This window comes from Vicugna pacos, chromosome 14 (assembly GCF_048564905.1).
Source record: "Vicugna pacos chromosome 14, VicPac4, whole genome shotgun sequence".
Lineage (NCBI taxonomy): Eukaryota > Metazoa > Chordata > Mammalia > Artiodactyla > Camelidae > Vicugna > Vicugna pacos.
In genome coordinates, this window is record NC_133000.1 from 68335957 (window position 1) to 68358875 (window position 22919).

General features: G+C 37.6%; 1 long non-coding RNA gene across 3 annotated transcripts; it reads right to left on the reverse strand.

Moving 5' to 3' along the window:
• Positions 1 to 1512: 1512 nt before the first annotated feature.
• LOC140685561 (uncharacterized) lies at positions 1513 to 19950 on the reverse strand. Of its 3 annotated transcripts, none has more exons than XR_012058822.1 (4): positions 19890 to 19950; positions 19212 to 19362; positions 3076 to 3133; positions 1513 to 1690 (listed from the first exon to the last, which is right to left on the reverse strand). It is a non-coding gene; the product is annotated as an uncharacterized lncRNA (long non-coding RNA). The 3 variants fall into 3 exon arrangements; XR_012058823.1 differs by lacking the exon at positions 19890 to 19950 and adding an exon at positions 19749 to 19881; XR_012058824.1 differs by lacking the exons at positions 1513 to 1690; positions 3076 to 3133 and adding an exon at positions 14314 to 14530.
• Between the last annotated feature and the right edge of the window lie 2969 nt (positions 19951 to 22919).

A 22919-nucleotide genomic window follows, 5' to 3' on the forward strand; every position in this document is an offset into this window, starting at 1 on the left:
CTTGGTGAGAGGGGAAATGGAAGGCATGTCAAAATACATGGCCCTTCTGTGTCCATGTTCCTGTTGCTCCATGGCTGTGGTCTTCAAAGTGTGGTTTGGGACCCCTGGGAAATTCCTCAAAACCATCTGAAGAGTCTGTAGGTTAAAACTATTTTCATGATAAAACTAAGACATCATTTGTGCTGTTCACTGTGTGGCTATGTTTAGTGGTGGTACATTTGTGGGAGTCGGAAAAGTGATGCCCAATTGTATTAAACACGTTCCATTTGTCACCCCTCCTGCTCCCAGGAAAAACCAAGGTGCCAGTTAACATAATGGTTAATTGTGTAAATAATGCAATTAACCTTTAAGCATACATATATGTTTCCTTATGTTACCTAGAAAAGTGTGGGAAAATGGAAAGAATCTGAATTTGCTGCCTACAGGTGTGCAACGATTTTCTTGGGGAAAATCACTAATTACCTGTTCTCTCCTTATGGAACCACTTTTACTTGAAAGAACCACTCAGGGAAAAAGAAGGTTGGTCACATTTGGGTACTTGGCAGACCTTCTAAAAATTGAATGAAGTGAATCTATCACTTTGCAGGAAAGCAACTCACAGTAGCTGTTGCCAATGATAAAAATACAAATTTTCGAAGACTAATCAGAATCTTAGAACACTTCTGTTTATCAACATAAGCTTTACAACCTTCCAATACTTACAGGCTTTTCTGATGAGAAAGTGAATGTGATTCTTGTTTTATATGAAACAGTAAATTGTATCCCAGTTTGGAAAATCTGCATCGGTCATGAACCAATACTCCAAATGCCTGGTACATGATGGTGTAAAATCATTGTTGGGTAAAAGATTTATTCAAAGTGCAAGAGAGAACGTTGTCTTTTCATGTAAAGCAGTTTAAACTTTTATTAATGTGCTTTCAGATTACACATTGCAATGAACATTTTTTTTTAATTCCACTTGTCAAGTTTTGGTGTGATGTCAGAAAGAATACCCTATGCTAAACAGGTGGACCTTGTTATTCGTCTGTTTTATATACAGCAGTTTGTATCCGCAAATCCCAGGCTCCTAATTTATTCCTCCCCCTCCCTCCCCACTGGTAACCATAGGCTTCTTTTCTATGTTTGTCTGTTTCTGTTTTGTAAATAAGTTTGTTTGTGCCATTATTTTAGACTCCACATATAAATGATATCATATGATATTCATCTTTCTCTCTCTGACTGACTTCTATCAACTATACATTCATTAAAAAAAGACCAAAAAAAAAGAATATCCACAATTATCTGAAAGAATTTTCCACCTACATATATGTGCAAGATCAGATTTTTTTCCCATACAATTTAAAACAAGAATTGCCACATATTGACTGCAGAAACTGACAGAAGAATACAGGTTCTTCATATTAGGTCAGTCATCAAAGAGATTTACTAAAATGTAAAACAATGTCATTCTTCTTACTCAACTTTTTGGGAAAATATTATTTTTAAAGAATGCATATCACATTATCACACAGCACATTTTGTAGTGTTATTTTAATGACATACAAATATTTTTAAACTTCCTTCTGATTTAACGTCTAATGTGGTAAATACTGGTAGATGTGACTCAGGAAAGCAAAAGTTCTTCGAATCTTCAAAAATTCCTCAGAATTTAAAGACTAAACAGCTTGAAAACTGCTGTTCTACAGCAAGCCTACAAAACAAGGCAAAAATAATGCTTTTTCAGATTTGTATAATGAAAATACATGTACATTATTTTTAAATGTCATATAGAAGACATCAGGGGAGATGAATAAATGAACGTTAAGATGCATTTACTCCCTTCCTCTCATTGTGGAATCGACGCCTACTTCCTGGAAACTTACTCAAAGCCAGACTTCCTTCAAGCGCCTCCTGAATAAAAACTCAAAGGCTTTATTAGCACTTAAAATTTACAATGGGCTACGAGTGCTTTTATAATTCCCCATAATAATTTCTCCACGAAGACTTCCTAAATAATTGTGACTTAGCCTTTTTTGAACTCTCTCTGGGCTTGTGTTTACATCAAGCCGTTTACCACTTCAATGGGATGTGGATTTCCATTGCTCACTAGGTGACTTGAATTTTCTTTGCTTCTAATTATTATTTGAATCTTGGTTCCAAAATCAGATTATAGTAAACTTATTTAGGGGAAAGCGTGTCGTCTTTTGAACCAGCCTCTGTATCTTCCATGATGTTTTGTTTAGATGAGGCACTGACCCACATTTCATCTTTGATTGTCAAGAAGAAAACCCTCTTGTCCTAAGTTATTATACATATTAATCAGCCTTTAAATATGCTTCATATCCTCCCAGATGTTTCCTCCTTTTGCTTAAAACAGTTGTTTCCATATGCTTATAAATTACTTGGGCAACTTTAAAATGATTATTTTTATGTAATTGTTATAACGACAAAATACAGCCTCTATCTGTTATGTTGTCTGTAATTTAATTTCAAATATTTCAGCATGTGCACTTCCATATATTCACATGTGATTATTTGAAGCCATTTGCAACCTAAGAATGCTTGTTAGTGTTTGGTGTACCCTCGTTGGTAGACTATAATCAGAAGATTATATCCTGTAACCTGTTACTGTAAGTGTTCAGCTGTCTTTGCCTTGATCAACACTAGATGGCTTGATGACTACCAGTAAGGATGTTGAAGTGAATTAAGTGGTGTTTACAAATTGGCGCATTGACTAGAAACATTGTCCAGGCAGCGCAGCAGTTCCATGAACTAGGTCCTTAACTGAGCTCGACGTCTTGCATCCCTGAAAGCGGAGACATGGCTTTGGGATTCTGAAACCGTCTCCTGTTCAACGACTCAGCAGAGAATCTGACTCCCCTTAGAAGGTTAGATGAATCCTTTTGCTAAAACATTGCTGCAGCTGCCTCTGGTGAACCTGTCATCCAGGGGGCTCCCCTGGCATGTGACGAGGCAGCGCTAAGACTTCACTAGCTCACAGTTTAGGTGGAGTGAAGTCTCTCCTGCCTGAGTATCAGTAACACTTTTTCATGTGTGGCAGAATTTTGTCTGGAATTAACTTTCTTTATAACTTACCACCAGTGATAGAGTTCATGTGGGAGAAGAGCTGGAACCTACCCAAGGTTACTGATACCTGACAGAAAGAACAAAATCACTATCAATGACCAAAATGATTGAGGTCAGTGCACAACAATATTTCCTGTAAGTCCACATCAAATTCAAGCTTGTGAATTTGAACACATAAAAGAAAATGGAAAATGGAAATGATAGAGGAAAACCGGTATTAGAAAAACACTGAACAGTAAGAGGGTAAAGTCAAGAAAAAATAATAATGTAAAAGCAGTAAGATGATTTACATCACTGCATATTTATGGAAATACACATTTTTTAAACTGTTTTTTCCCTGTGCTATTTAATTACCTTTTTTTAAACTTTATTTTATACATGAATAATATTTTATTTAAAACCCCAGGACATTTTTTCTTGGTATTCCCCATGAACATGCTGTTGCATTGGGCTGGGTAATCAAATCACAATTATATAACTGTGCATTTATAAGTAGTCTTTCTGCACATTATAATTTCCACATATATTACTGTGAGGATGAGTTAATTCAGAAGTGAAATAGATGGGCCAAATCACTTACAACTTTTTAAGTATTATTGTAGAAATAACGTCTAATTAACTTTACATCATATTTAACCTGAAAAAAAATGCTTTCCTTAGAAAGGTAGTGAATTGTTAGTTAGGTAATTATACATTTATAGTCTGTGAAATCAGTAATTAAATGGTAACTAAAATGTACTTACATGTTTACACACCATAAAATTACAGTATTTTTAACATACAGTAATTAATTTATATTTAACATACACTTGTGTATGCTTGATTAAATGTCAATTAGGTGCCTATTTGTGAAAAATTAACCATTACCAATTTATGGAAATATTAAGATAAAGCTAACCATTTTGTTCCTTTACATTTTTTATGTTGGATTAAATGTCATCCCCTAATTCATTTTAATTTTTACATTTCTCAGCAAGTATTTTTAAAATATATATAAAGACATTGACTCTAGTTAATTACATAATTCAGTAAAATGTTAACTTCAAGCACCTAAATGAAATGAAAAATAAACAGAAGTTTTTTTAACCAATAGAGATAATTTTGTTGAGATGTATTAGTAAAGACATTAAAAAAAATTTTTATTAGTTATTTTTCTTGCATCTATTGCTATATTTATACTCTCATTATTTTCCCTATAGTTTCTGACTTCTTAGTGATCAATGAGTTGGCTATGTAGAAATTTATCTTAAATATACTTTGTACAAAGCTTAATAAAATGTAATTTCATAAAACTTCATAATTTTCTTATCACCATTTTTATAATAAACATTGATCTGAAAATGAATATTGCTTACAGATAGGTAAAAATTAATAAACCTGAATTATTTAACCTATTTGTAATTATATACACATATGTAAATAATGGTGTGTGTAAGAGAGATATTAAAGACCCATAAAACCAGGACAGAGACATAAGGGAAACCCGATGGCATTTTGATTGTGAAATTGCTTCTCATTTGCCTTAGTGCTAATTGGTCTCTAGCTAAGATATTCGCATTAAAAATTATAAGTTTCTCCATAGTAGGTTATAGTTATCAATCAACCATGACAATGACATTTTCATAGCAAAAATTCAGCATCTCAAATGTTTAGGAAAATTATGCATTTCAAAATGGAGACCAGAATTCTGAGAACTTTACAGAATGAACACACACACACACACCCCCCCAACACACACTCCAAAGGTTAATAGAACACCTGACAGATACTTATCTGTATAAAGTTCAGCAAGTACAAACACTGTAATTAACCCTTGGTGGAAATCAATCATGTCATTTTCCTATACTGTGTCAAAATAAAATTGCCTGTGGGATATAAGAAAATTGCCCAATCAGAGATTATTTGTTTTCAGAAAATTCTTCTATAGTGATAGCCATATAGATGTTCTCCAGAGTCTTGTGGAAGTAGTCATTGAAGTACCCAGTGTTCAGCAAAAAATGATTAACATTTAGTTTTGTCAAGTAAAGAATGCTATCCTGGAAGATACTATAATGTTCCACTGTTAGCACACCTTAGCCATGCCAATACACTACTCATATTCATGAAAATCAGTGAAAAAAATGGCAAACAAATCATGTATATCATATACACAAACAGCTACCAAGGTAATTTTCAACTGATTGTTTTAGTCAAAATATAGAAATTGCTTGGATTTCAAAATACAGAATTGCTGGGGGTAGAAGTCAAATACGAACCAACATGAACAGAGTGACTTGATGCTTCTGAGGGACCATCTCAGCTGTCCAAAGAATAAAAGAGACCAAGGGCCCATCCGGGATGTTCTGCACAAGGGTGTGTAGTACAGAAGCTGACTGTTGCCATTGATTCAAACAATGTCATTACAGAAAACCGTGTCCAATCTGGGCAACACCAGTGTGTATCTTCATAATGAGCTCTCAAACCCCATTCACTGGTAACATAATTAAACTGAAAGCATTCTGACATTGAGCAACATCAGAAACAGGATTCCACCCTTTTCTCTTTTATTCAATTTTCCAACCCTTCCAAAACCATCTCACCACAGAAGATGCGCATCAATCCTTGTGTATTAAATTCTATGAATGGCGTGACGGAAAGCATTATAGAGAGGCACATGTGAAAATAATGTTATTTTTCTCTTCAGAAGCCCTTTTCCAGTAGTGCTGATAAATTATCCCTGATTTATTCCTACTCTTGATTTATTCTTAGTCTTTTACCAAGTGTTCCCCCCACCTCCAATATATGTAAATGCATGCATTTGAAAGAAGGCTTCTCAAAATTAAGATTCACAGAGTGGCTATGGAAACAAGCCAGCTATATGATAACGTATTTAAAATGAAGACTCTGGCTCTTAACACGCCTAGTAAAAAAAACGTGTCACAAGGTAATAGACAAACAATGTATGTAATTGTCAGAAAATCAAAACCCCTAGAATCTGTGTTGGGATGTGAAATATTTAAGATGTGAATTTGGAACACAACAGGAAACAATTCATTTTTTATTGAAAAGGTAAAGGGAAAGAATTTGAGTAATGTTTACTAAAAATCTTAATGTAGCTTCAGTTCTTGCTTAGAGAGCATATTAGGCTGACATCTATACACCTATATACTAATATTCATCCTTCTACAGATAAATGCTTCTCACACAGGAGAAACCTGAGTGGGTATCTGTGGTCTCTGTTTAATCACTTATTTTAAGTGATTTTATTTTAAACTAAGTTCATGAGTTATTTAACTATTCTTAATTAAACTTCTAATTATTTTCATTGAAAAGCATCCACCCCCTCCAAAAAAAATGCACACACATATTTAACACTGTAATGCTACCAAAAATTATGAAAATCAATACCATAAGGTAAGGTTAAGAAGGAATTAACTTAGCTATAGCTAAATATATTAAGTGATCAGCAGCCTCTGGGAAGACATCACCTTGAAGTTGAAAGAAGGCGACAAAAAATAAACAAACAAGCAAAAAAAAAAAAAAGACCTTGCTCTCAAGAAATGGGGAGATGGAGGTAAAGCATGAACTTACAGAGCTCATAAAAAGACCAAGAAAGAAATAAAATCATCAAGAGTAAGGTGGCAATATTAAAAGGAGCCTAATTACTAAAGTAATTAGAAAAGAAAAATGAGAAGTGAAGCAAAAGAAATAGAAACAAAAAATTACAAGGAAGAGTGAAATCTTGATTGTAGCAGAAGACCAAAAAGTGAAATTGTATTTACATGTCAATGCCACTGGAGAAAGAATTGAGTTAATACAGGAGAAAATATATTTAAACATAAAAATCCACATGGGAAGGACAACATAGAAAGGAAATATGGGTCCTGGTCAGCAGTTCCAGCTGATGTCCCAGCAAACTGACCACATCAATCAGTCATGTCAGGGAGCCATCTTGAAAGAGGGGTTTCCAGCCCCTGTCAAGCTATCTCAGGCGATGCCTGGTGGAGCCGAGATCAACCATCCCTGCCAAGACCTTTACAGAGTGCAGATGTGAAGGCAAAATAAAAAATTATCATTTTAAGTCATTAAATGTTGATCTGGTTTATTAAACAGCAATAAATGACTGTATCTTTGGCATTATATATTACAAAACAAAAGGAAAATCCTTCTATAAAAATGCTTTAAAAATTGATTATCTGTAAACAGATGCCCATACACTGAGGACTAGGAATAATGGACCGTTCTTGGTAGGATGAGGCAGGAGATCTGTCTGCTTATTTTATGGGTTTGATGACTGGGAAACATGGTTTGGGTATATGCATTGATAAAATGACTGTTTGGTTCATTTTTATAGCTAAGTAGTTAAATGATTCTATTTCTTTTTTAGACAGACTAATCTTGATATTGTATGAATATTTCAAACATAATAGGTCAAAATGAAAGTGCCATGCACATAGAAGAGGAGGCGGAAAGTGTCTACATGTTGAGAATGCCATCTTGATTTAAGTATATTAAATGCTATACTAAAATGTTCTTAATATCACTATACATTTTTCTCTGTAAATTTGGTTGATCAGTGAAAATGTCTATTCATCTGAAAATATTGTAATAGAAATATAACCATTAAAATAACTTTTAAGATTTCCCCATGAGAAATATTTCGATTTCTTTACAGAAAAAAATGAAAAAATTATACAAGTTAAAAATACAAACGGATAGGAAAGCTACATTTGAAAGAAAACTGTGAATTATCTTATGATTTTACACAAATTTGACAGTTACACTAGGCAAAGTAATAATATAGTTCTCTTAAAAGTCAGAACCCTGTCAAACATCTGTTTCCAGGGGAAATTATTAGATTTACTGGGTAATTCATCTACTTATATTTTCATATTGCTTAGTCATTTCTAAGATATCTTGCAAGATATCACACTCATGGCTTTCTTAATATTTTAACGGGTATAAATTTTCTCATTGAATCTCAAAACTTAAATCAAGCAGAGTCATGTATTTTATTTGACTTGGAGACAGAAATACTAGGAAATCTGGTATTTTGCCTCCTATCATTTATTTCAAGCATTTTCCTTCCAAGTCTTTTGTTGTTGTCATTTAGCTTCCCTTAAAATATTCTGCAGAAGAAGTGGTTTTTGAATTGTAGGAAAATATCAATTTTCAGTTGTTAATATTTCTTTCCTGTGAATGGAAAAAAATGGGTCTGAATCCAATTCATACGCAAATTGCAGAGTATTGGTATCAGGTAAGTACATTAACTTAAATATTCAACTTAGTGCATTGGTTAATTCATGCACTGATTTACTCTACAAAGTAATGCAACTACAACAGGACATTTAGATTTTTGCCCTAATATTTGATATGTTTACAAGTATCAACATTTTGTTAGATTATGCAAAAGAAATTTTGATAAATTTATTAATGAAAAATTTCCAAGGAAATTTATTTCAGCCAGTAGTCATGGAACACAACCCTCCCAAACTTGTCAAGCTTTGCCTCCCTTGAAAATTCAGTTCTGTCTCCAAGTCCCAGACTCGTTTTCCCTTTGCTTTGGATGAGCCATGTCTCCCGTTTCCATCACAAGTCTGCTAGTTAGTGAAATCATTGTGTCATTTATTTTGTCCCAATCTATCTTCAGTTCTTTATTGTGCTTGGCTGGTTGAGCCTGAATATATTAATGCTCTGAGGTTGTAGTTCACACTTTCACATAGAGAAAAAAGGCTTTGGAAACCATTTATAGACAATTATGAAGTACTATTTTAAGAGCACATTTAAGCAGTTTACTAATGTACGTAAAGGTAGAGAGATTTCATTAACTGGACATTACAAACAGTAATGAATAAGTAGTATTTCTTAATTGTCTTATTTATTCTTATATCCTTTAAAATTCCCAGAAATATCTGGGAAATATCATATCTAAATAGGTGTAGATACGAGAATGAGAGGGAAATTAAATATATTTCATGACTAATGATTATATAAACTGAAAATTTAGAAGCTAAGTTACTAGTGTTCTTTTATATCCACGGCAAATTAAATGTCAGTTTTGCATTTTTCCATTTTCAGCTAAGTTCACATAAGATCCTGGTTTTCATAATTTTCTATCAACCTCAGGAGAATATAAATATAAAAAATATTTGTACATAGTTCTCATTTTTGTTACCAATAGAATGCCTTTTGCCCACCAAAAGTTAGGTGTAATTATATCACTGATGAAAACATCCTTTGTTTAGCTTTTTTAGTATCTGTAGATAACTTAGCCTAATGATGTATCTTGGGTGTATTCAGCCTGCACCGTTGGCCTTGAAGAAACAGGATTACCTCCTAATGGACACTTGACCTGGAGTGGACGGTAACCATATTGGCTCCAGTGGAGGGCACAGAACTGACTGCCTTGAGAACAAGTCTGCTATTTACGTCTCTCAACAAAATTTACTCTCATTTATTACACAGGTAATATGCATTGTATTAATACACGTTTTACTAACATATGTATAAATACTCCTTTAAAGGTTTTACGTAAATAATTCAGTGAAAATATATTTGTTTTAAGTAATGATGTTTTATCTTTTCAGAGATAATTTCTTTTGTAATTAGATAAAAAATGACTAAAATTAATTTCCATGCACTCAGTAAAGATGAATTTCTAATCATATATTTTTAAAAATCTAGTCTACTCTTCTCTGAAGAAAACAAATTCCAATAACTTACTAAAATATGTCATTTTATCTTTTATATGCTGAAGGAACTGAACCAAAAATCCATATGAACTTTACATTCTCCTCCATACTAATTTTAAGCTAATATTGCAGAACTAATGACAGCCTTGAGAAATGCTATTATCAATTCCAGCTGTCTCTTGCATCAAGATACCCTGAATTACAGCCACATTTTGAGAGATGAAGCTCTGAATAAAATCCATTACTGGCGAGCTTCTGTTTTAATATTTTTGCAGACTGCTTTATATTGTGGTTATCTCTTTTTATCACAGGGAAAAAACTTATGACACCCTAAGTTATTTTGTTTTACTTCTTATTCTTCTCCTTTTTCATCATTTAGTCTTAGACTGTTTTGGTGCTGAATCATAGGTCTTACTAAACAACTCACCCACAGTCTTAGGATTTGGACATCTTCCGTTTGATCGTGGTGTAGTTACCAATGTACCTTTCTCGTGGTCCATGAATGATGCAGATCACCTCTTCTGGGTTCTCTGCTTTCTTGAATATAAACTTATCACTCACCTAGATCAGATTTACTTCATCCACCTTGAATTTTTAATAAAGTCTTACTCCGTCAATGTCACAGTTTTCTCAGGTAAAAAATGTACCCCCATTGTCATGCATCTGATGTAATACTGAACGATCCTGTAATATTTGTATTTACAGACGTCGGCCCCTCATGACATTCAAATCCCTGAACACAAGAACCTGCTCGCACACACTTTGCTATTTCTCATTTTCTATCGATAATGTTTATAGACTGTCACTGAAGTGATGTAAAGTTTGTTTTGTCAGCATCAACAGTAGCACCGTTGGCCCACAGAGTAAGTAAATCATCGATTTTAAGAGCTTCAGTAACTTTTCTTGGAGCATTTATTGTGTACCAGCTACATGAAAATCACTTTTGGTTTGATCTGGTAATTCTTAGCACAGATTTGAAATAAAATGTCTCAAAAATATTAGATATGAAATTAGCAAAATATTAACAAAAATACATTTGCAATTAATTTCTAATAACCAAAATCCACTAACTTTGTGCCATCACACTAATTCTCTGTAGTTGTTGCATGTTTTAATCGATTTTCCTTGCTTAAATACCCTCATGATTTTTTAATTAACAAAGTTTAAGAAAATTGTCAGATTGTGAAATAAGAATATCCTTTTTAAAGGTCAGACTTTCCTCTAGAAAAATACATATTTTTTACTACAGATACTGTCTTCGAAGGGTCTACATTACAAATGTAACTTCAAGAGGTTTAAGAGCAAGCCTGCTATAAATAAAATCCTAGCTTCTATGGTTCAACTAATTCTTATGTTGTATACACAAAATTTCTCACACTTAACTTACTTATATCCAACCTGAGTTGGTTAAGGTAAGAAATAAAGCAGACAAACATACGATGATGACACTTCCAATAAAATAGTGTAATAGCAAGTGCAGTAAGTTAAAAAATCATTCTACCTTCTTTTCTATATGTTCAGAATATTTTGTAAGTAAATAGTATTTGTGGAATTCCATATTTTTCAAATTCCATTTTGAATATGGTGTATCTATACCTAAGAAATTACAAGACATTTTGGAAACTATCTTTCTTACAACAGGCCCTCTATCCAAAAAATCCTTCCCTCTGTGCAGTTTTAAGTGACTCAGTCATGTCTCTCAAAGGGCTCCATTTCAAATTGCGCCTTTCCTCCCTGCAGCCTTCCTCTCATCAAGTAAAACCAAGACATCTCTTTTTATCCTCACGGCAAAACACATTTTTCCTGAACTCTGTAGCTTTTATCTACTATTTTGTCAATTTCTTCTTTATTTTAAATTTCCTTTTCCACCTCTGTTCCCTCCGCAACCCATCACAGGTGGTTAATGTGAGAGCAGAGATGCCCAACTGACAGGTTTTCTACTTTGCTCTACCAGACCTGTACATTTCACACATGGCTTTTGTTAATTGTCTGCCTTCGACACCAGAACATAACCAGAACAGCAAGATTTTTGTCTACTTGTTCATTGTTGCAGCCTCAGCACCTAGAAGAGTACCTGCCGTGAAATAAGAGCTCAATTAACATTCGTCCTGGGAATGAACTGATAAAGGAATAAATACAGTCCACCTCTCACCCGGTAACTGCAGTCAGAGATCTTAGAATCACTCATCCCGCAGACGTCTTATGAGCAACAGAGTCCTTCCTTTTGAAATTCTAAATCTACCTAAAATCCATCCACATCTCCTCCCCTTGTGCCATTATATTTATGTGTGTCCTAAGGGAATCAGTTCATCCATTGCCTTCAAAAGAAAATGTGGATGACGTGGCATGATATAGCTGTTTGGTTATCATCTGTACATCACCAAATAATTGTCAGAATGCTTTGCTTACCATGCCTTGCACATATCCTCTTTAAAATCTCATTAAACGTTTTGTAGTTCTCTAAAATACTTTACTCTTTTATACTCTCAATATCTCTCTGGCTCACAGAGAAAGACACACACACCCCATTACAGTTGCTGATCAACCTCTTCTTAAATGCCCCTCAGAATGCAATCTTAGCCCCTCTTCTTTTATATAAAAGTTTGAGGTGAACCCCTCTAGTTTCAAAGCTATACATTCCTTCTACAGGCTGATGACTTTCAAATTTATCTGTTGGGCTCCAACTTCTCCCCAAGGCCAAAACTTACATGCACAACTACCTACTCAAAATCTCCCGTTAAAAATCTAATACCAACTTCACATTTTACAGTCCTTAAACGTTTCTTAATTAACATGTCCCTAACCATCTTGTGCAGATCAAAACATGACCATCATTCATGCAATTGCTCCAACCAAAAGCCTAGGAGTCAGCCTTTGCTCTCTTCGTAGCTTGTATACAAGTCATGAAAAAGATCCATTTTCTATGAATTTTAGCTGTGACCCTAATGCAGATAACATATGCCTCCAACCAGACCACAACTTCAACCCACCAACTGGTTACTCTGGTTTCCCACTTATCTCCTGACACTATTTTCTACAAGGGAGCCAAAGTAATCATTTAGAATGTTTAAATCATAAAGAAAATGTCGCTCAGTGGTCCACCTTTACATTTAAAACACAATCTGACCAAGGAAGAAATACAAATGATCAATAGGCACATGAAAAAATGCTCAGTGTCACTAATTATCAGAGAAATGCAAATCGAAACTACAATGAGGTATCACCTCACACCAGCCAGAATGGCCATCATTCAGAAGTCCACAAATGACAAATGCTGGAGAGGCTGTGGAGAAAAGGGAACCCTCCTACACTGCTGGTGGGAATGCAGTTTGGTGCAGCCACTGTGGAAAACAGTATGGAGGTTCCTCAAAAGACTAGGAATAGACTTACCATATGACCCAGTAATCCCACTCCTGGGCATATATCCAGAATGAACCCTACTTCAAAAAGACACTTGCACCCGAATGTTCATAGCAGCATTATTTACAATAGCCAAGACATGGAGACAGCCTAAATGTCCATCAGCAGATGACTGGATAAAGAAGAGGTGGTATATTTATACAATGGAATACTATTTGGCCATAAAAATGACAGCATAATGCCATTTGCAGTAACAAGGATGTCCCTGGAGAATGTCATTCTAAGTGAAGTAAGCCAGAAAGAGAAAGAAAAATACCATATGAGATCGCTCATATGTGGAATCTAAAAAAAGAATATAAATACAAAACAGAAACAGACTCATAGACATAGAATACAAACTTGTGGTTGCCAAGGGGGAGGGGAGTGAGAAGGGATAGACTGGGAGTTCAAAAGTTGTAGATACTGACAAGCATATGTAGAACAGACAAACAAGATTATACTGTACAGCACAGGGAACTATATACAAGATCTTGCGGTAGCTCACAGTGAAAAAAATGTGACAATCAATATACACATGTTCATGTATAACTGAAAAATTGTGCTCTACACTGGAAATTGACATATTGTAAAATGACTATCACTCAATAAAAAATGTTAAAAAAATTAAAAATAAATAAATAAAACACAATCCTAGCTTCATATCATAACCTAGAGTTTCTTTACAATATAAGCCCTCCCTCCCTCTTAGATGATTCCTACCAGACCTCTTAGCTGACTCACCACCCTTCAGCCACACGGCCTCTGTTTTACCCCTCCATCTTAATAGCTTTCGTCTTTTCTTAGGGCTTTTATAAGTGTACATTTTTCTGCCTGGAAAATTATTTCCCCAGACTTTGTTTTCTTACTTTATTCAGATTTCTGTTCAAACGTTCTCTCCTCAGGGAAGCAATCTTGTACACTGCGGTGGACGTTGTGTTGAGCCAACCAGATCCTTCTTTTGGATCTAAGCACTCACATACCAGGAACGAGGCTTTCACTTAGCGATCAGCCAGCCCACTTCTTCCTTGGGAAGGGAGTGGCCTCACTCAAGCTTGTGCTTACTCCCCAGGGATAGCCAGTGACTGATGGGTGTGGGGGAGCAAAAGCCTAGTCCGTTGTCTTAGCCAGTCCAAGCTCATACTTCTTGCCACACGACAGGCCAATAAATCGAGAGGAGTTGTTGGGGCAAGAAACAGTGACTTTATTTGAAAAGTCAACAGACTGAGGAGATGGTGAACTAGCGTCCCAAGGACTCTTCTTACCCAAGTTAGAATTTAGGCTTCTTTTATATTAAAAGCGGAGGGGGCATGGTTGGTTGTTGCGAACTTCTTGGTGTTGGAATCCTTGGTTCTTGCAGCTGTCCAGGTGGGTCAGGACATGATGTTCCTGTAAACCTCCAAAAAGATAAATGTCACTGTCTGTTCTGCAACTTGTTGTCTCCATATGAATGGACAAGTGTTATGCCTTTAAAGATCAGAGCCTTGAGAGTGGGCTCAAATATATGTTTCAGGCTGTAGGCAACATTCTTAACGTGTAGCAAAAGCAAAAGCAATAGCATACAAAGGTTAAAGTAAAAGAAACTGATCTGATATGGACTCAGAAGATTTGTTCTTTCCTATTACACTTGCTTCGGTTCAGAAAATCCTTGGAATGGTCATCACACTCTAGAGCCCCATGCAGAATCTACTGAAACCTTTGCTGCTATTGCAACATGTTCTATCTTTTTCTGCAAAATCCTGTGTCATTCACTCCCTTAAAAATGATGTTTCTCAGAGAGCTTCCCCTTAATCTCCTTGCATGCAAATCTCCTTGCAGAATCTGTTTCTGGGGAAGGCAACCTGAAATAAACACCATATCTAATATAGCAACACCTTGCTCCATAAGACTTGATTCCAAATACTTGATTCACTTTTTTTCATAGCTCTTTTCACTGCTTGAAATTACATTAAATATTTATAAATTATTTTTGTCTGTAGAGATAATGACACAACAGGAATGGATACTCCAAAAGGCAAAGGTTTTTGTGTACCCTGTCGCATGCTTTATTCCCATAATCCAGGAAATGCTCAATAGCTCTACGAGGTCATGGAAGGCATTCAGCAAATACAGTGAGATATGGCAAAACTCTACAAAGACTTAAGCACTTGTTAGTATATTATTTAGTGATCCACTCATTTAGTTAGATGCCTAAAGTAGATCTTTGTTTTGAAGGTAGTAAGAATAAAATGTTGTCTCTGAACTTTCAAATCTCAGTGTCATCAGAAGAGAGGATGGTGGACTAAAGAGTCAGCAAGCAACCTGCCTTGAAGCACCAGCGATCGTGCCTTATTCAGTAAAAGCAAAGAACTGAGAACTGAACTAAATGACTGAACCATAGCCAACCCAGAACGGATTATTATGTAGGATCAAATACCAAGAAACACTACAAAGGGTGCTCTTGCCTTCCTGCCTTCAGAGGAAGTCAGCGGGCTCCGAGCCTCCTTCTCTTCTGTGCATTGAAGTCCTGCCTCCCTCCCAACCTGGTCCTTCCGCCTGTTCCTTCTGCCTCCTTTAGGGTCTCACTTTTAGCTCTCCCTGTTTGTTGACTTTGCACTCCTGTTTCTGCAAAAACACATCTAACTGCCTCAAACCACCTTGTCATACAACACTCTTTCCCTTGATCGCTGGGCTTGGGCACGCTGACCTCTGTGGTCTTCCGATCCAAACAGTCTCTAATGCGGGGCCTGGACACGGGCTTCTGTGTCTCCCTCTGGTGGATTCAGTCATCTTTCCTTTGCCCTCACACCCGACTTGAGTACATTTTACTTATCATTTATATTTTACCTCGAATATTTCTTCCTCAAGTTTAAATGAAAAGCATAATTATATGTAATACAAAGGGAACTTACAACGTATCAGGGTCTGTTCTATAAAATAGATATTATATATATGCTTATACCTAATGATGCTTTATGAGTATATATATGTATAATATATAATGTTAAATGAATATACATTTAAATAAATAACTATATACATACATATATATATATATATATATTTAACATACAGTTGACTGATCCTCACTCTGAACTTACATGATCATTTTTAAAGTCATCATTTTATGGAAGGGGAAATTTAGAAACTGAAGTGTTAAGTGGCTTGTCCATGGTCACAGTCAAGGAGGTAGAGTTGGCTTTTGACGCTGGCCAGCTCTGAGTCAGGCTGCAGATGGCTGTCCTGCATCCCTCACGCTAGGGAAGAACTCTGATAAATAATCCCACAGGACCCAATGCATTTCCTCTGCACTTTTCTTTCCACGAATATTTATTCAAAAAATGATGTGGTTGATGCGTTCAGTGCTTGTTTTAGGCATCTGTGTGGTGCCCGCTGCATCCTCCGTGCTGGCACAGGCCCTGACCCAGAGAAGGCACCAGCAAAAGCTCCCGCACAGACTGTCAGGAGAACAGCTAACTCAGCTAGGTCACAGCAAGAATGCCAAACGCTCAAGGCGTGTAACTGCAGATGATCCTCTGCTTGGTGGGACTTTTTGGAGGATGGCGTAGAAAACTTGATCATCGCTACACAAAAAGTGACGTTTTCTCAAAATTATCCCTCAGAAAAGAAAGTCACCTAGTGTTTGGGTTCCAACCAAGCTTCTCATATTACCTTCTTCCATGATTTGATTTTGAACCACAAAATACCATTTGGGGGAAGACATGTGGCCTCAAAGAACCTCAATCAATGCTGCTTCAGAATGCTTATAGAGGTCGCCCAAAGTTACAGGGGAAAAAGAGACCAAGAAATTGAACACACATTTATCTCTTTTTTTTCCTGGGGAATGAGCTCCTAGTTGCAAGGGTAGGATGTCATTATAAACAAGAACTTTAACGTATGTTGACAAGCAATACAGGCAATATTTTACACACATTATGGAGCACAGGTGTACATTTACAGAACAAAAGGTTAATGACAGTAGTCTTAATGTGACAGAAATCAGTACGTGTGGCTTGAGATGAAATCTCAGTCACAGCATCACATGCGGAGCCCCAAAGGTACTGCACCTCAAAGAACCTGGATGAAAGTTACAAAGGTGTGCTACAGAGGACAGCGGGTACGTGACTCCGAAAGAACGCATGGATGGCGCACACTGCTACCTAGGGTGGGAGGGCAGAGTTTAAATTCAGTTCTTTAATGCAGCATGATGGTATGAAAAGTCAATAGCTCTAATGGGTAATTCATGCGACAGAGGTAAAATCTTTTTATACATATATAATCACATTATCAAGTATATAATTAATTATACAAACACATGAATATAATGGTTTATAGTTCATCATATATAATCATAACATAATATATACTGGATGATCTGTTATATGATTATAATATATACATATAACGATCAATATAGATATTACGTTCATAAATGCTGTATTTAATTTTTATTTATATATATATATATGCATATGTGAGTGTAAAATTAAATTTATAGGATGTTTATACATTCCTGTTGGCCTAAACATTCTTTGGATCTTTTGTGTTGTTTGGGAAAATCAGAGTCTTTTTATATTCACGTTCACCTGACATTTACCAAAATATGCAATTTACTGTTCCGCTTCCTCCCCCGCCCCCCCACCCCTCCTTCCACCCTCAGCAGAGCTAGGGAGACCCATCCCAACCTCTCAGGGAGACGGCACCTTTATGGACGTGAAGTCTGCACCAGGTCCCAGTGTCGCCTCCTGGGTGTGTGCCGGGAAGTGAGAGGTGAAAGGAAACAAGCCTGGGATACTTGCTCATAAGGAGCCAAGGACCGATGTGCTCTTTCTACCCTCATATTTCCCTTTTCTTTCTCTTTCTTCCATTCGAACCTTGAAATACTAAGCTCAGTCTATAAAAGTATTGTAAACGGATCACATTTATGTGAACAAGAATCCTTTTATGAACAGTACCAATTTTGCAAAAATGACCTTCGTGCGCAGATCAACTTTGTTATCTGGTTTATTGAATGACATTGCTAAAATCTCTCCATGTACCTTCTGTTATTTCAGTGATTCAGACCCAGTTATGATAAACCTATACGTGGAAGAAAAAACATCTAAAGCAGAAAAGAGAACGTAGCCTGTAGCAGCCACAGGAATTTAGATCTGTAAAGGTAAAGATATAAATAATTGGTAATACACTGTTGTTTCAGCCAAGGTGCGTATTAGCACTTTTCCATTTTCTGTCTAATGATACACTTCTTGTGGTGTACTCAGCTATGCTTGTGACAAACAAAACACCGTGTAACATCTGCTGTGGAGGTGTGTTCCAGAGGTCCTTTCTATAATTGCCGAAACTATGAATGCATCATATTCGCAGAGGGATTTTTTATGTAGAACATTTTCTTCCTTTCTTCTTAGATTTTATGCTTAGCTTTGGGGAAAAAAGATGTTTTGAAGTGCTTCCTAAATTCACATACGTTTCATTGTGAATAAAAATGCAATTTGAGAGCTGTTACGGCCAATAAATTATTTTTAATAATATATTGTATTGTAAGAATTCATACTGCATTCAGGAATATTGTAGAGTGTGTGTGTGTGTGTGTGTGTGTATAGATATATATACACATTTCTGACATAGCTGTTTTCTGAATCTAAAGATCATTTGGAAAGAAAATAAATAAAGATCATTTAGGGGAAGAATGGATAAGAAAATGTCCATATGGCATGTTTCCTGCTTTGTTGGGCACCATGTAAAATGCATCCCCAGCAAAAATTTCATCCCTCAATATGTTTTCAGTTGAGTCTGTCTTTCTCGATACCTATGTAAGAAAGCAACATGGACTACGTGGCTACATGTTTCAGATTTCAACATCAGCCTTGGTTTGTTGGAAACGGCAAGCATCAAGGCAAAGAGACTAATGTCATCTGTTCTGAGTTCACAAAGGCTTAATTTTTGGCAGGTGGGAAATCCGCTGTGCCCATGCACCCTTTAGGGAAATATGCACCCCTTTTTCTGTTTTAGTAAGTATTTAGAAGCCTTGTGAAATTAACTATCATCATTTCTAACTAACTGGATTCTAGTTATTGCCTAATTTCTGGGAATATAGTTTACCTGCATTTCAAGAACCTTCCACCTCCACAGTCAGCCCAGCCAACTTGGCAAGAGTGGACCCCGAGCCTGGCAACCTGAGTTTGAGGCTAGTCTCTCCCATTTTTCAGTCTTCGCCTTGGACAAGTTGTTCCGTGGGTCTCTGGCTCGGCTTCTGCAGAAGTAAAATAAGGATAATAATGGTTGCTACCCCTGGAGGATTATTTAGATAATGAGTTATATGCTTGATGAGAACAGGTTCTGACACGTAATGACTGCCCTATGAGTTAGCTTCAAAATTATCACAGGGACTATTTAAACTGAAAGGCAGTTAGTTGCCCCTGTTTTGGGGGAAGGTGCCACACAGTGGGTAACACAGTGCCTTCTCCCTTGGTCCTCGGTGAGCTGCGTGCCACATGCCAGTATTTCCATTGGTTCCTTTACCAAAGGCTTACTGAATGCACTGTGCATCTGGCTCTGTGTTAGTCCCAAGGACCGAGTTTATGTAAATCAGCATCTCCAGGAGCTGGCAGGAGAGGGGGGAGGGGGCACCTCACATACACAGGGAGATGCATGGTGATAAAGTGCAGTAGGTAACCATCTTTGCAAGGGGAAAGGATGTGGAGAGTTTTGATTAAGGCCATCCTGGTATGACCACAGCCAGAGCTCCCTAAGCAGTACACCGTAGCTTAAGGGCCAGACCTGCTCACGTATGAAGACCCTGTAAGTCTTCATTTCCTTTCTGCCAACTGTAGGAGATGAAGTACTGACCTCACAGGGTTGCCGTGGTAATATTATTATTTTACAATAATAGCTCATATTGACAGAACATGCTGAGTCAGGCACTGTGCTGACGGCCTTAGGTAGAGTCCCAAGAACTGGACATAAAGCGCTTAGACTAACGCCTGCCGTATTGGGAGACATTCAGAAACAGCCGTTAGCATTTCAACATCGCATCAATCTGCAACTGAGCTAAAGCAAGAACCACTTTCCAGCAGTGAGCTGTTTCACGGTAGATTCTTGTTTCCCACCCACTTTCTTAAGAGCCGGGCCGAGTCTATGACTGCGTGGAGACAGAACAGAGGCAGGAGCCTTCTGCTGGGGAGGTTTCTGGGCATGCAGCTCTGTCTGGAGTTACTAGGCACTTCAAAGAATGATGATAAGGCCTTAATTCTGACTGGTCGTAATGACCCGCAAAGGTGTCTGCCGTAACCTGAGCACTTAGCCGGACAGGGCGGGCAGCGCAGCTGTTCACAGACGATTTCAGCCTCTTCAGCCAAAGGCAGGTGAGAACCTAATGGTCTCTGTATCGAGTGACAGTGTGACCCTAGAGGATGAATGAGTCTGGCTGTTTCCAGCCCATCTTCCTTGGTACTTGACTACCTTTAGAAAATCCAGTTGCACAATGCTTTTTCTTGATGAATTAATTTTACTGTCATGTTCAGAAGGCAAATAAGAGGACGGTAGGAGACAGGGTCAGAACATGTAGCACTTGTAAGCAAGAGAAAGGGATTTTTTTTTTCAAAGACGGATGATGACAAGCCAGCTAAAAGTTTTAAGCATGAGAATGTTGTGTATTTTGTGTGGTTTTCAAAGTTCTCCTGGATGCTTGATTGAGAGCATGGAGAAGCGGTGACAGCCGAGCAGGGGCCAGGTAAGAGGCCATGTTAATAGTCCAGGCAAGATATGGACATGCCCTGGATGAGGCAGTAATAAAAATGGCAATGATGTGACAGGATATATATTGGTGAGATATTGACACTTCTTTTTTCCATCCCAGCACTCCTAGCCTGGCAATGTAGAAAGTCAAAGACCAAATCAAAGAGAAGAAGCAATGACAAAGTCTTGATTTTTAGCTTAAGCAATTTGTTCTGCTTATGGAAATGTGGAAATCCGAGCAGGGAAACAATTTTGGAAATGTAAGAAATGAGTTGTTTTCAGTGAGTTAAGACTGAGATGGCTGGTAGGTATTTGCATGAACATGGAAGTGGACAATTGGCTGTGATTCTAAAGTTTGGGATTAGAAATATTAGTTAGCCATGTATTTGAGAATACTGAGTTAGATACAGAATCTAGTCCAAGAGAAAAGTTGGGGTTAGATATAGTTGGCATAAAAGTCATGGGAGTGAATGGAAACAACGGACAACAGATCATATTTAGAGAAGGGGAGAAAACGCGGAATAAAGCCTTGGGGAGTGTCATCATTTGGAGATGAACGTGTAAGAGGCATCAGCAAAGAATGAAGGAAAAGTGGGTGAGACGGAGAATGAAAGGCAAAAGAATGCAGTGTTTTGGAAACCAAGGGAAGGCAGGAAGGTGTGGCTATTTTTGAGTGTGTTGCTGAGGTGTTACTGAAGAAAAGCTGAGTGTTGTGAATGGGGACGAGTCTGGAAACCTTGGTAAGAAAAGTCTCTGTGAAGTGATGGGGCCCAAGTCTGTTTTCAGTGGTGGAGAAACTGGGGGCAGGGGCAGGTGGGGTGACTGTAGACAGTGATTTCAGGATGTCTTGTTGAGGAAGGGCCTACAGAGTTGGATCGGGAATTGGGAAAGAATGAGAGGTGATGGTGTCTTTTATTTCACTCTTTCCGGATGGGAGAATATTGAGTGTTGTTTGTGGGAGGATGAGAATAATCTGATGGAGAGGAAGAAATTAGAGACACAGAAGAGAAATGGCATCATTGCAAGGAAAATTCCATGAGAAGGCTATATGGGACAGGATTTATAGAATAAGGGAGTAATTGACCTCTGGTACAAGTAAGAACATTTCAACCTTAGTAACAGGACCGAGGGTAAAAAATGTTATTTCAGAAGCAGATAGGCTGGCAGTTTTGCCGACCAGGTGATAAGCATATTTTTAACAGGTGCTTTAAAGAAATAGTCGCTCCTACCTAAATGACTAGACAGAGAAAAGTAGGAATTTCCTGGGCATGACCCCAGGAGACATCTCTAGGTGTCCTTACACATCTGAGTTCGGGGCCTCCTTTCAGCAGGCTTGGTGTCCTGTTTGAGCTCAGTCCCTCAGCAAGGGGCTATCAGATGCGAGGGAGTTAGCGTTGCCAGCAGAAGCAGAAAGCCTGAGATCAGTGTTTGTTCCTCACTTACAACTGTCGTCTCGGACAAGGACAGGGTGATGGAGCGCTTCTGCTGGAGCCTCCAGCCACAGGGCCTCCGGACTCTCTACAGGAGGCAGGACACGGGAACCAAGCGTATAACCATGGGTTGGTATGAATTCTGCTGTCCTGGTCCATGGCTGGGAGCTTCGGCTGGATCACCCCAAGGGTTGGAGTGTCCACTAGGGGTGAGGGACAATTATAAGAATGAACAATAGTCAAGAGGCCACATTGCCTGTCTGTGGGCCACACTGCCCTTGAGATAATGGGAAGCAGATGTTCCCTGGGAGCTGATGGTGAGTCACTGTGAGTTCCAGATGGCTCAAGATGGGTGAGTCACCTCTTCCCAGGTGTTCACAGGATCCGCAGGGCAGGAAAGCTTGTGATACAGCAGGTCACATGAAAGGAGGTGATGAGGTGGTTTCATTACTTGTGACAGGGCCATGACACTCCCGAGGGGGTGGATCGCTCAGAGATCTTAAAGCTCCCAGGACACCTGGAGAGAGAAGGCTGCCAAAAGCTCCACCACTTGGCTCCTCAACACTAGTGTGGAAGTTCTGAGCCCAAAGAAGGCAGGGGAAAGGTGGAAATAGTCCATCTGGAATCTTTGAGACGGGCTGTG